Source organism: Eriocheir sinensis, chromosome 12 (genome assembly GCF_024679095.1).
Source record: "Eriocheir sinensis breed Jianghai 21 chromosome 12, ASM2467909v1, whole genome shotgun sequence".
NCBI classification, from domain to species: Eukaryota; Metazoa; Arthropoda; class Malacostraca; order Decapoda; family Varunidae; genus Eriocheir; species Eriocheir sinensis.
Genome location: NC_066520.1, coordinates 873,728 through 886,400, shown reverse-complemented (window position 1 = coordinate 886,400; position 12,673 = coordinate 873,728). Strand labels below are relative to the sequence as shown.

The 12,673-nt window shown below is 40.7% G+C and overlaps 1 protein-coding gene across 1 annotated transcript in view; it reads left to right on the top strand.

Annotated features, from left to right (window-relative positions):
* Positions 1 to 12,673, top strand: part of LOC126997278 (terminal uridylyltransferase 7-like) — a gene marked incomplete in the record, with an annotated part of 169,407 nt that overhangs the window by 10,550 nt on the left and 146,184 nt on the right. Inside the window, 1 exon segment of the mRNA XM_050858270.1 lies at positions 2,225 to 2,292.

Sequence of the window (12,673 nt, the reverse complement as noted above, 5' to 3'; positions counted from 1 at the left end):
TAGTGTCTGGCAAGTGACAATCTTGTGAAATACTTAGGTGCCTCTTTGTCAGATGGAGATCACTGTGTTTATGGAGCAAACAGGTGGCAGAAGCATCATTCCAGGAGGCAGCATGTAAGATCATCACTGAGAATGCAGTGGTAGCAATGGAACTTTTAACAAGTCTCCCAGTTCTGCTGCCATTTGGAAGTACTGTTGTATCAGCAACTGTGCTCACTCCAAACACTTGTCTTCATGCTGGTATATATCATGAAAAATGTTCAGTTTTCATAAATTTACTTGTGGATATGCCTGTCAATCACTCAATTGATAGAGACGTCCGCCAGGGAATTGTATCAGTTCATCCAATATACCTCAGCCCCAGATGTCCCTTCAATCAAATCTCCATGCAGACCCTCTTCCCATCCTAAATAACTCACGGCAGGATCCATTGAGTTGCTCAAACGGCAACTCTGTGGGCATCCCCTTGGCCTCCTCCACTAAGCCTTGTCTCTTACTGAAGCATCTCAGAGAGCAGAATCGACTTCTTGGTAGCGTGCCAAGTGACTGTATAGCTGGAGTTGGCAATCATGGTGTGGAAATTATTCCAGTTTGTATATATTGTGTATTATTATTATCACTGATTTGATGAGGTTCAGTTATGAACTAGGGAACAAGTGGTAACTCACTACCACAGCAGTGTTAGAGGCACAGTGAAGAGGGTTTCAGTTGTCTGATGAATCATTGCCAACATGACAACTCAACTTGGTGAGTTTAAAATTGCCAGGGTGTCTCTTCCGAAACAAGACAGCAGTGACACCACACATTCAGACCTGTGAGAAGCATATTTAAAAGAAAAGGCTGAGAGCAAACTGAAAATGTTTGATATGGTCCTTTAACCACATCAAAACCCTTGGAGCCCACTGGATCCCATCAGCCACCTTGCTCATCAATTTGCATCAATTCACCACTTCAGGTCACTATTCATTGTACTTGTCTCAAAGCCGTAGAGTAAGACAGGGAGCACAAGTGACTTGAAAATCCTGATCTTTGTCCTGTGCAGGTATCAAATATGCCATACGCAATAAACCCTCCATAAGTTAAACTAATCAGAGGAGAACTAACACAAAATAGCCAAAAATCTGAAATAACTAAATTTAAAAAAACTTTTGCATAGCCAAATAAGACTGTTCAAGAGTTGACCAGCAATTCTGATTAATTCTTGCATAAAAGATCAAGACAACACAAGGAAACTGGAGTAAAGCAGAGGCATGTAAATATAAATTTATCTGGTCATGGAGCACTGCCATGTTCAACGGAACGGCAAGGGCGAGGCGGCGGAGGTGAGGGCGACGTTTGTAAACAAAGCGCGGAGCAGAAGAATATGAAGTGTGCCGTGCGCATCTGGGAAGCTAGTTCTCGATGATGAAGTTATGAGTTGTATCTGGTGCACACAAATCTAAACTATTTTTGGATTTGAAAGTTAATTTAACTGTTCTCTGTGTGTCCATATGATTGAAAAAAAAAATCAAGCAATGACTGGCCGCTTTCCTTTTGCCCTTCTCCAGTGGAGGTTCAGGAGGGATGTGAGAGACAGGCAGTCCTTGTTTTGAAGTGACACAGTCCAGACTCGTGCCATATTTCTAACTCCAAACCTGGTCTTTGACCCATTTACAACATCCATCCTGATGCTGTCTGAACAGGTGCTATTTCTCCTGGATTTAGGTCCAGTATACAAATAATCAAATATATATCTGGAGCCCTGAAAGAGTGATTTATCCAATCTGAAATATATTGAGGCCCGATTTATAGAAAGATTATTGTACGGTAAGCATTTAGTTTGTGTGTGTGTGTGTCTCTCTCTCTCTCTCTCTCTCTCGTCAGTCCATATATCTTTTTGTTTATCTATCTATCATTCTTTAGAGAGAGAGAGAGAGAGAGAGAGAGAGAGAGAGAGAGAGAGAGAGAGAGAGAGAGATTTAACCCCAAAAGATGTAATCTTTCAGCTACTTCTACTGTTTTCTGTTTGCAGGAGCAGCACAGTAGTGGTATATTTGTGCCTTTAATTCTGCCATTCAAAACCTCAGCCTTGAAGGGAAGCAGCTCTTCCAATCCCAAATTGATAAATCCCGTTGCAGTACCACTTCTATTACGCAGAAATTCCGTTCAACACAAGGTTCTTGGCACCTATCTTGTGTTAAGTAGAGGGTCTGCTGCACATAGTAATTTATTTATATATTTTCAGGTACAGCCACACACCTTTGAGAAAACAGGAAACATGTCAAGCAAGCAATACTCCTGGGAAGCGAACAGGTTGGTCCCTATAAAGCTTTGCAATACTGTCATAGAAGACATTGGTTACTGTAGACTTATTCAGTGTTATCAGTACACTTGCCTCCCACATTAATGTATGTATTCAGGTACCTCTGAATTTACACAAGTATTGTGCTCCTGTGAGTTTGCTTAACCCTTTCACGCACCAAAAGTTTAACAAGTTTCTCTTTCCACTGTGACGGCCGTCTGGGGCTCCCTAAGGGGCCTTGCGGAATGGCCTCACCGTGTGGCGAAAATCTTTTTCATGTTATCAATTTCAGCCACGAGTATTCTTTTTTCCTGGCATTATTATATATCATTGGTTATGGAAGAGATTATTCTGCCTTATGAAAGGAAAAATATCAAGAAATGCAAATAAATAGCGAAGTTTACCGACTCCGAAAAAAACATTGATTAAAGATAGATAAGAAATGCCTACACCACCTTGTAGCTCAAAACTTCCTGAGTCGACTTTTTATGACTATATGTAAATAAAAGGGAATTTTTATAAGGATTCCAAAGCTATCATAGGAATTTTCATACACCCAGTAGTTCTTGAGAAAATTGAGGAAAACTATTTTTTTATCTATTCTGTTCTCTCCAGTAGAAGAAACAGCTCGGGCAGCAAACAGAACACAACGGCCAGGTCAAGGTGGTCAAAATAGAAGTCACTGTTGGCTGGAATAGAGTTTTGATAATAACAAACATGACTATCAGTGCACATATTTCCCGTCCAGAAGAACTTCGCCAGATGCAATAATAATCATAATAATTGCCACTAAGCCTCTCCCTAACACCCTCTGCTGGAGTTTTTTCACTTTTCCACCATCACTTTCATAAGAATCATCATCATGCTCTGTACAAATGGGTCTCAAAATCTCTTCACTTGATAATTTCTTCGCCATATTTTCAAATAGTAACAGTTACTTGTCCCTGCGAATATAAAACAATATATTGTATCACGGCACGATCACTTTACATCGGAAGTAAGTATAAATTACACCAATTTCGTTTGACAACTGTAATTCAGGCTTACCAGGCTCCGGACACAATTTAAAGGGACGGCAGTCCGCGCTCACAGGCTGCCTGCTGAGAGGCAACTACGCCATGGGTAATTATCACTTCAAATCCAACGGCACGAGAGAGCTGACGATTAGTTTATTATATTGGATCTTTGACGTAAAAAATTTTGATGCGATTCTGAAAGATACTTTATTTTTGGCGAATTTTTAAAAGTTTTTGACGCAATTCGAGTCTGAGGCTCAGAGTAGACGATTCCGTTTTGACGTGAATCATGTCGTAGTGCGTGAAAGGGATAATGTAAATTTTACATAAGTAAACAAGATTTTACATATATAAGTGTTATGCTCGTTATGCACCAACCCTGGTGCCCTGCACACTATTGAATGTAATCAATTAGAGGTAAATCTGTGTGTGTGTGTGTATTTACCTATTTGTAGTCCACCGGGCCCGAGCTAAGCTCTAATAGTCTCATCTCCATATCTACATTCATGGAGCCTTTCCTTCATTTGTTGGACACTGCTCGCCTCCACCACCTCTTCCCGCAAGCTGTTCCATGTGTTAACACTTCGATGTGGAAAACTATACTATTTTAAGTCGCTCAAACAGGTTCTTTTATTAAGTTTCTTTCCATGTCCTCTCAGCCCCTGCATTCTCACAGTTAAGAAGAGATCATCTCTATCCACCTCATCAAACTTATTTACCAACTTATACAGCCTGATCAGATCTCCTCTCTCCCTTCTTTGTTCCAGTGTTGTCAATTCCATCTCCTTCAATCTGTCTTCATACGTCATATTTGTGTATTTACCTCGGTGTGATTTACAGGGATGGAGCTATGCTCGTGCTGTCCCGTCTTTCCAACTACTTCCGTCTAATTTGGCCTTAAATGCGCTTATTGACTTAGCCTGTACCACTTCCCTCTCCAGCCCATTCCAGACCCCCACACATCTCTGTGAGAAGCTGTTCTTTATGATGTCTCTTCTACAAATTCCTTTTCTCAACAGTTCCATTTCTTATTAAGTTTCTCTCTTCTCTTATCAAAAGGTCATCTCTATCCAATTTCTCCAGACCATTCATCACCCTATACACCGCTATTAAGTCTCCTCTTTCTCTTCTAATTTCCAATGTAGGGAGGTTCAGCCTCAACAGTCTTTCTTCATAAGGCAGGTCTCTCAGACTAGGTGCTATTTTTGTTGCCACTCTGTATCCTCTCCAGTTTTTTAACATGTTTCTTAAGTGATGGCGATCAAGCCACTGATGCATATTTTTGTCTAGGGCGTATCAAGGTCACAATTAATTTCCTTACCATGTCCTCATCAAGGTATGTGAACGCTGCTCTGATGTTCCTCAGCAGGTTGTATGTCTCAGTTGATATTTTATTTACATGTCTTTCTGGAGACAAGTTTTCTGTGATCATCACTCCAAGGTCTTTTTCTTTTTTCTTCTTGTCTAACTTATCCTTACCCAACTTACAATGTCCCTCTACTCTCATTACACTCTTTCCAAATTCAATAACACTGCACTTTTTGGTATTAAATTTCATCTCTCACTTCCTGCTCCACTCCCACACTGTGTCCAGGTCTCTCTGGAGCAGCAAGCAGTCCTCCTCTTTTTCCACTCTTCTCATTATCTTAGCATCATTGGCAAACAGGCTCATATAGCTCTCCACTCCTTCTATCATATCATTAACATATGATGCAAACATAATTGGGGCCAACACAGAGCCTTGTGGAACTCCACTCATGACATTTTTCCAACTTGATTTCCTGTCTCTAATAGTTGTTCTCATTATCCTGTTCTTCAGAAAATCCTCCATCCACTTTAGAAGTCCTCCTCCTAATTTACCCACTGTCTCCAGCTTCCACGTCAACCTCCTGTGTGGCACCTTGTCAAGGGCCTTTTTCAAGTCCAGGTAGACAGCGTCATCCCATTCATCTCTCTCCTGCACAACATCTATCACCCTTGAATAGAAACACACTAAGTTTGTCAGGCATGATCTTCTTTTCCTATATCCGAACTGTCTTTCTGTGATGATTTCATTTTCCTCGGTGCCTCGTCCATTTCTTTTTCACAATTCTTTCGGATATTTTTGACACTACGCTTGTAAGAGAAACCGGTCTATAATTAAGTGGGTCGTCTCCTCTTCCACTCCTGTAGATGGGGACTATGTCAGTTTTTTTCCTGTCCAGAGGGACTATAGTCCGGCAAATCAAGTGGCGGCTCTGACGTAGACAGCCCGCTAGACTCTGTTGCCACGTCTCCAACTGACCTCGCACACCATGCCTCTCACACCCTTCTCTCTCTCTCTCTCTCTCTCTCTCTCTCTCTCTCTCTCTCTCTCTCTCTCTCTCTCTCTCTGTGTGTGTGTGTGTGTGTGTGTGTGTGTGTGTGTGTCTCTCTCTCTCTCTCTCTCTCTCTCTCTCTCTCTCTCTCTCTCTCTCTCTCTCTCTCTCTCTCTCTCTCTCTCTCTCTCTCTCTCTCTCTCTGTGTGTGTGTGTGTGTGTGTGTGTGTGTCTCTCTCTCTCTCTCTCTCTCTCTCTCTGTGTGTGTGTGTGTGTGTGTGCGAGAAAAGTGGGGGTGTACTCTCATTCGGGGAGTATGGTGCACGACAATGCATAATAATAATAATAATAATAATAAACCTCTTTTAAAAAATGCACCAAGGCTCTTTACCCCTTGGGTGGTGTGGAAATAAGGTCAAAGTGTAATATTTTAATGTTCTTAGCGACCACTCCTTCCCCACTCCCTGGCCATCCCCAGCGGAACCTCACCATTCACCTGGATGACTCGCATCAAAATTTGCTTGACGGTCCTGGCATTCCATATACAGGTACAGTCTCCATGTTTTATCATAATTATGCCATATGGCTGATATTGTATGGCAGATGGCAGACACACACCAAAAAATGGCAGAAATGCGATAATTCAAGCAGGCAGAGCAACTGGCAACTGCGGTGTGTTGGGTTGACTTGAGCTGACAACGCCGCGGTGGCAACGCTGCCGAGTGTTGTACAAATTTCTTTGTATTCACTCACAGATAGAGAATCAATCATAAAAAACATATTTGTTTTTATACTAAAGTGAGAGAGAAAGAGAGAGACACGCGGACAGAGAGAGAGAGAAGGGTGTGAGAGGCACGGTGTGCGAGGTCAGTTGGAGACATAGCACCAGTGTCTAGCGGGCTGTCTACATCAGAGCCGCCACTTAAGATTTGCTGGACTATACACCCTCAGCCAATGATTTGTTTATAACTTTGTGTATTTTATCCGCCAATTGATTCCTCCACTCCTTCAGCACCCAGTTGGAAACACTGTCGGGACCCTGTGACTTCCTCACATCTAGATTCTCCATTTCATTAGTTATCTCCTGCACTGTGATTTCTATGTCACACATATTCCAATTGGTACGTCAAACTTGCTTTCTCTTGTGAATACTTCTTGAAAGCTTTTGTTCATTTCTTCCGCCATCTCCAACTCATCCACATACACCTCGCCATTAACTTTCAGTTTTGTCATTTCCTCACGCTGTTTTAGTTTCCCATTTATAAATCTGCAAAATAGCTTTGGTTGGTCTTTGCATTTGTGTGTATATGTGTGTGTGTATTTGCCTATCTGTATTTACCTATTTGTGGTTTACAGGGCCTGAGGTAAGCACGGATAGTCCTGCCTTCTTGTCTATGTTTATCCAAGCTCTCCTTCCTTTGCTGGACACTCCTTGCCTCCACAATCTCCTCCTTTAGATCATTCCACTCATCCACACTTCTGTGTGGGAAACTGTACTTCTTTTTGTCCTTCAGACATGTTCCCTTTTTCAGCTTCTTACTGTGACCTCTCAGCCCCCTCCTCCCCTCTGTCACAACCAGGTCACTTCTTTCCAGTTTGTCCAATCCACTACTAAATATATACAGAACTGTTAAGTCTCCTCTTTATCTCCTCTCCTCAAGTGTCATCAGTTTCATTTCCTCCAGTCTGTTCTCACATGGCAGACTCGACAACTCCGGTATCATTATGGTGGTTACCCTCTGTATCCTTTTCAGCTTCCTTATATCTTTTTTCCTGTGGGGGGACCAAACCCATGCTGCCATTATGATTTTTTTCATCATATACTTAGCCATATAATGGAATGCCATTCTAATTTTTTTTCAACAGACTAATATGTCTCCAAATATTCTATTTATGTGTTTATCAAGGGTCAGTGTATCTTAAACAATCACTCCAAGGTCCCTTTCATTGCTTATTGCATCTACATCCATCTCACCCATCGTGTGTGTGTGTGTGTGTGTGTGTGTGTGTGGAGGTGACTTGATAACTGCATGAGGACTAGAGTGTGACCATCAAGCAAGTCTGGTCATGCAGTGCAGGTCAGTGTTGCCAGCTCATCTGTAGCACTTCCAGAATAAGTCACCCATAAAAGTAGCCCAAAGCTGCTGAAACATAGCGGGAAGCACGGGAAAACACTTGGAATCTGGAGACCATTCTCAGAACTAAACCCCTGCAGCAAATTTTGATTTGGATCACATCGCGTGAATCTAAAGAAATTGCAAAATTTACAGTATACTGGGTTTTAACATAGCATTAAACAAAATGCATGTATTTTTAGACTCGGATAAAATAAGAGGTACATGTGTGTGTATATATATATATATATATATATATATATATATATATATATATATATATATATATATATATATATATATATATATATATATATATATATATATATATATATATATATATATATATATATATATATATATATATATATATATATATATATATATATATATATATATATATATATATATATATATATATATATATATATATATATATATATATATATATATATATATATATATATATATATATATATATATATATATATATATATATATATATATATATATATATATATATATATATATATATATATATATATATATATATATATATATATATATATATATATATATATATATATATATATATATATATATATATATATATATATATATATATATATATATATATATATATATATATATATATATATATATATATATATATATATATATATATATCTATATATATATATATATATATATATATATATATATCTATATACACTCAACCTCGATTTGTCGGACTAAAGGGGGAAGGCTTGTCCGGAATGGCAAATGTCCGGCAATGGAAAATGTCCGGGTCTACCCCCTTGCCGGACTTTACCCTATATATGTCCGGGAAACACAACCCACCCCCGGACTACACCTCGCATAGCTGTCCTATACTGTCCTGTAATATAATATATTACCTTCTACAACATGCACATGTGATGCGGCAGACTTGTGTACAGTCCAGTACTAGACGTGTATGTCCGCCCGCGCTGCCATCTAGTGCCCGATTTGCGAACTTTGTCTGGCGCGGTAGTTTGAAATCGACTTGTCCCGGACTTTTTTTTTTTTTTTTTTTCCCCACGGACTCTTGTCCGGCAAATCCGAAATCCGGCAAATGGAGGTCCGGCAAATCGAGGGTTGAGTGTATATATATACAGGGTGTCCCACGAGTTATGGTAAATACTTTTAGAGATGATATATCAGGTAATTCTAAGTGAAAATTACTCTATACACATATGCTCGTTTTTGCTTTATTATACGAGAAATTGAGTGTTTAGGTGTGGCGGTTTGTGTGCTGCCGGGGGCTGCGGGGCCATGTTGTGTAGGGAGCAACAGCTGACTGACTGCCCGGGCGTGATGCCGCCAATCTGTAGCCTAGTGATAAACATTTGCATTTATTACAACATGGGGCTGCATTATCAACAAATAACACTTACTGAGTGACCAAATAAATTACTGTGCGGGATAATCAAAGAAAAAAATACTCCGAACTTAACAATGGAACAGTTAGAAAAAACGCTTTATGCAGACATGGCAACTCACAGCAAGGAATGCCGACAGTCTGTTGAGGCGCGCGTAAACGTCGCACTGAGAAGTGTTTCCTGACTACACTTTATCGAAATAACCTCTGGAAAATGCCCTTTACCTTCACTAATATTGAATACTCAGACATGATGTTCATCTACGGATTCTGTAACGGTAGCTCCTGGGCTGCCGCTGACAAGAATACAGACAAAAATATCCTGACAGAAGACATCCTGACAGCAGAGTATTTTGCCGAGTTTTCCAGCACCTAAGAGATTTTGGAACTTTCCGGGAGTGCTTGCAACAGCTGAGCGTGCAGAAGGGCACAGGAAGGTAGGGTGTTGTTCAAGCAGCATTAAGAAGCCCGAGCATAAGCACACGGAGGCTTTCATCGCGTCTGGGAGTTACGCATGTCAGCTTGGCGCACGCTGAGGAGAGAAGGCTTTCACCCGTACCATTTACAAAACACAACACCTAAAACCAGAAGACCATGAAAAGAGACTGAATTTTGTCACTGGCTCCTTCAACACCAACACCACAGCAACCACATTCTGTACACAGACGAGGCAACATTTACACGCCACGGAGTAACAAACACTCACAATGATCACTGGTGGGCAAAGGAAAATCCACACCAAACTGTTGAAAGCAACTTCCAGCATCGCTTCTCCGTAAACGTTTGGTGTGGCATTGTGGATGACCTACTTCTTGGACCTTTCATTTTCGAGGGGCGCCTAACAGGGGACGTCTACCATGACTTTTTGAGAGATGAGCTTCCTCTCCTTCTGACAGAAGTTCCACTACACATTTATGAACATCCCATACTACAACAGGATGGTGCACCACCACACTCCAGTAAACGAGTCAAGGAATACCTCAACCAGCTATTTCCTGAGAGGTGGATTGGTCGAGGAGGCCCTCAGCAATGGCCAGCGAGATCCCCTGACCTAACACCACTGGATTTCTACTTATGGGGTCACATGAAGTCTTTGGTGTACAAGAATAAACCGCATTCAAGAGAACAGCTAATTCAGCGGATCCAGGAAGTGACACAGGAAACAAAGAACAACAGACCAATGGTGAGGAGGGTGACGACATCGGTCCTGGATCGAGCAAGGAAGTGTATTGAGTGTGAAGGCTCTCACTTTGAACACTTGTTGTAAGGTGAGTTATCACACTGGCGTTTAAACACTACACTGTGTCAACTGTCACAGCCCCACAGTGAGCGCAGTGAGTTGCCATGTCTGCATAAAGCGTTTTTTCTAACTGTTCCATTGTTAAGTTCGAGTATTTTTTTCTTTGATTATCCCTTTGGTAATTTATTTGGTCACTCAGTAAGTTTTATTTGTTGATAATGCAGCCCCATGTTGTAATAAATGCAAATGTTTATCACTAGGCTACAGATTGGCGGATTCACGGCTGGGCAGTCATTCAGCTGTTGCTCCCTAAACTACATGGCCCCGCAGCCCCCGGCAGCACACAAACCGCCACACCTAAACACTCAATTTCTCGCATAATAAAGCAAAACGAGCATATGTGTATAGAGTAATTTTCACTTAGAATTACCTGATATATCATCTCTCAAAGTATTTACCATAACTCGTGGGACACCCTATATATATATATATATATATATATATATATATATATATATATATATATATATATATATATATATATATATATATATATATATATATATATATCTCTCTCTCTCTCTCTCTCTCTCTCTATATATATATATATATATACAGTACCTCTCGAGTTTCAAGGCCATCCGAGTTTCGCGATCCTCGAGTTTAGCGCTTAGTCCTAAATTCTTACCATCGTGACTTTCGTGCATTACCGCCACGAGTTTCGCGTTGCTTTGACATGTACGGGTCACGTCTACCTACCGTCGGCGTCATGCATGCTGGTTTAAAAGGCGGTGTCCAACCATTGGGGCATATGGGCAACCGCGGTTGCCACATGCCCAACCGGGAGCGAGTTGTTGGTTGTCCTTATGAATGGCAAACGGTTGTGAGCGTGGGTATGTGGGTGCCGAACGGCTGCATGTAAACAAACAGACGACGACAGTGGCTGAGGAGTGAGGTGCAGTGTAAGATGGCCCACCAAGAGACTCGTAAAATGGGCTGGCAGAGCTGCTTTGCTTACTACTTGATTAACAAGATAAGAGAACACCCCGTGCTGGGGAACCACAGTCCAAAAAAACTTTTTCTCAAGAATGAAAATTGTAGATCTCCCGGTGTTGTTCTCCTTTTCTTCTTCTTCTTTTGACCTGTAATGCACGGCAGCGACGGTGAAAAGAAATAGTGAAAAAATAGCAAAAGGGCATAGAAAAGCAAAATCAGGGAAAGAAAAGGACAGAAAAACACCTAAGTTCAGGGTGAAGTGCATATGTAAGTGTGCACTGTTAAGTAACTAAGGGCCGCTTTCACAGTCACTTTGTTTGTTTTGATCACTGCCAATGGCGGCGATCGCCGCTCACCGTTGCCAGATTGCTGTACTCTGAGCATAGTATTTCCCGGTTTCTGACGCCTAACTATTGCCAAGAAACATCAGGATCTAACTCTTTTAACAATAACTATTAATGAGTTTCGTTATTGGAGCCCCGAAGACAGTTTAGGGGTAAGATGTCAGGAAATATAATTGGCAGAGTATGACGATCCGGCAACGTTGTCGCCGCTTAGTATTTCACGTGAAACTGGCTGATGGGGTAGTGGCGGCTGCAGACGAAGCGAGAGATGTTGAGAGTATTTGGTAAATGTGGGGCTAGGCTAACCCCGCAGCCGCCACTACCCCATCGGCCAGTTTCATGTGGAAATGCTATAGCGGCTACCGCCGCCATTGGTAATGATCAAAACAAACAAAATGATTGGGAAGCGGCCCTAAGTGCATGTTGTGAAGTATAAAAGTGTGGAGGAGGAGGACCTAAGAAGAGACACAAAGCATTACAGGTCAAAAGAAGAAGAAGAAGGTCCACTACACTGGCCGATGTTGTGAGAAATATCTCCCCGCTGAAATTAGTCATTCTGCTGTCCACCACAAATGCGCGTTGTGGATTGTAAGGCAGCCGCCTTCAATTGGGGCTTAAAAACGACCTGTTCCAATTTTCTGCCTATTACCAAGGTATGTATTTTGAGATAACAAGGGAGTAAAGTCAAAAAAATTGATAACAAGGGAGTAAAGTTAAAAAAAAAAGTCTTTTTTCCATGGGTTGGAACCAATAAGTGCTTTTACATGGATTTCAATACCTTGAGTTTCGCGATCCTCGAGTTTAGCGCCATACTCTCGGAATGAAGCAAGTGCGAAACTTGAGAGGGTACTGTATGTATATATATATATATATATATATATATATATATATATATATATATATATATATATATATATATATATATATATATATATATATATATATATATATATATATATATATAT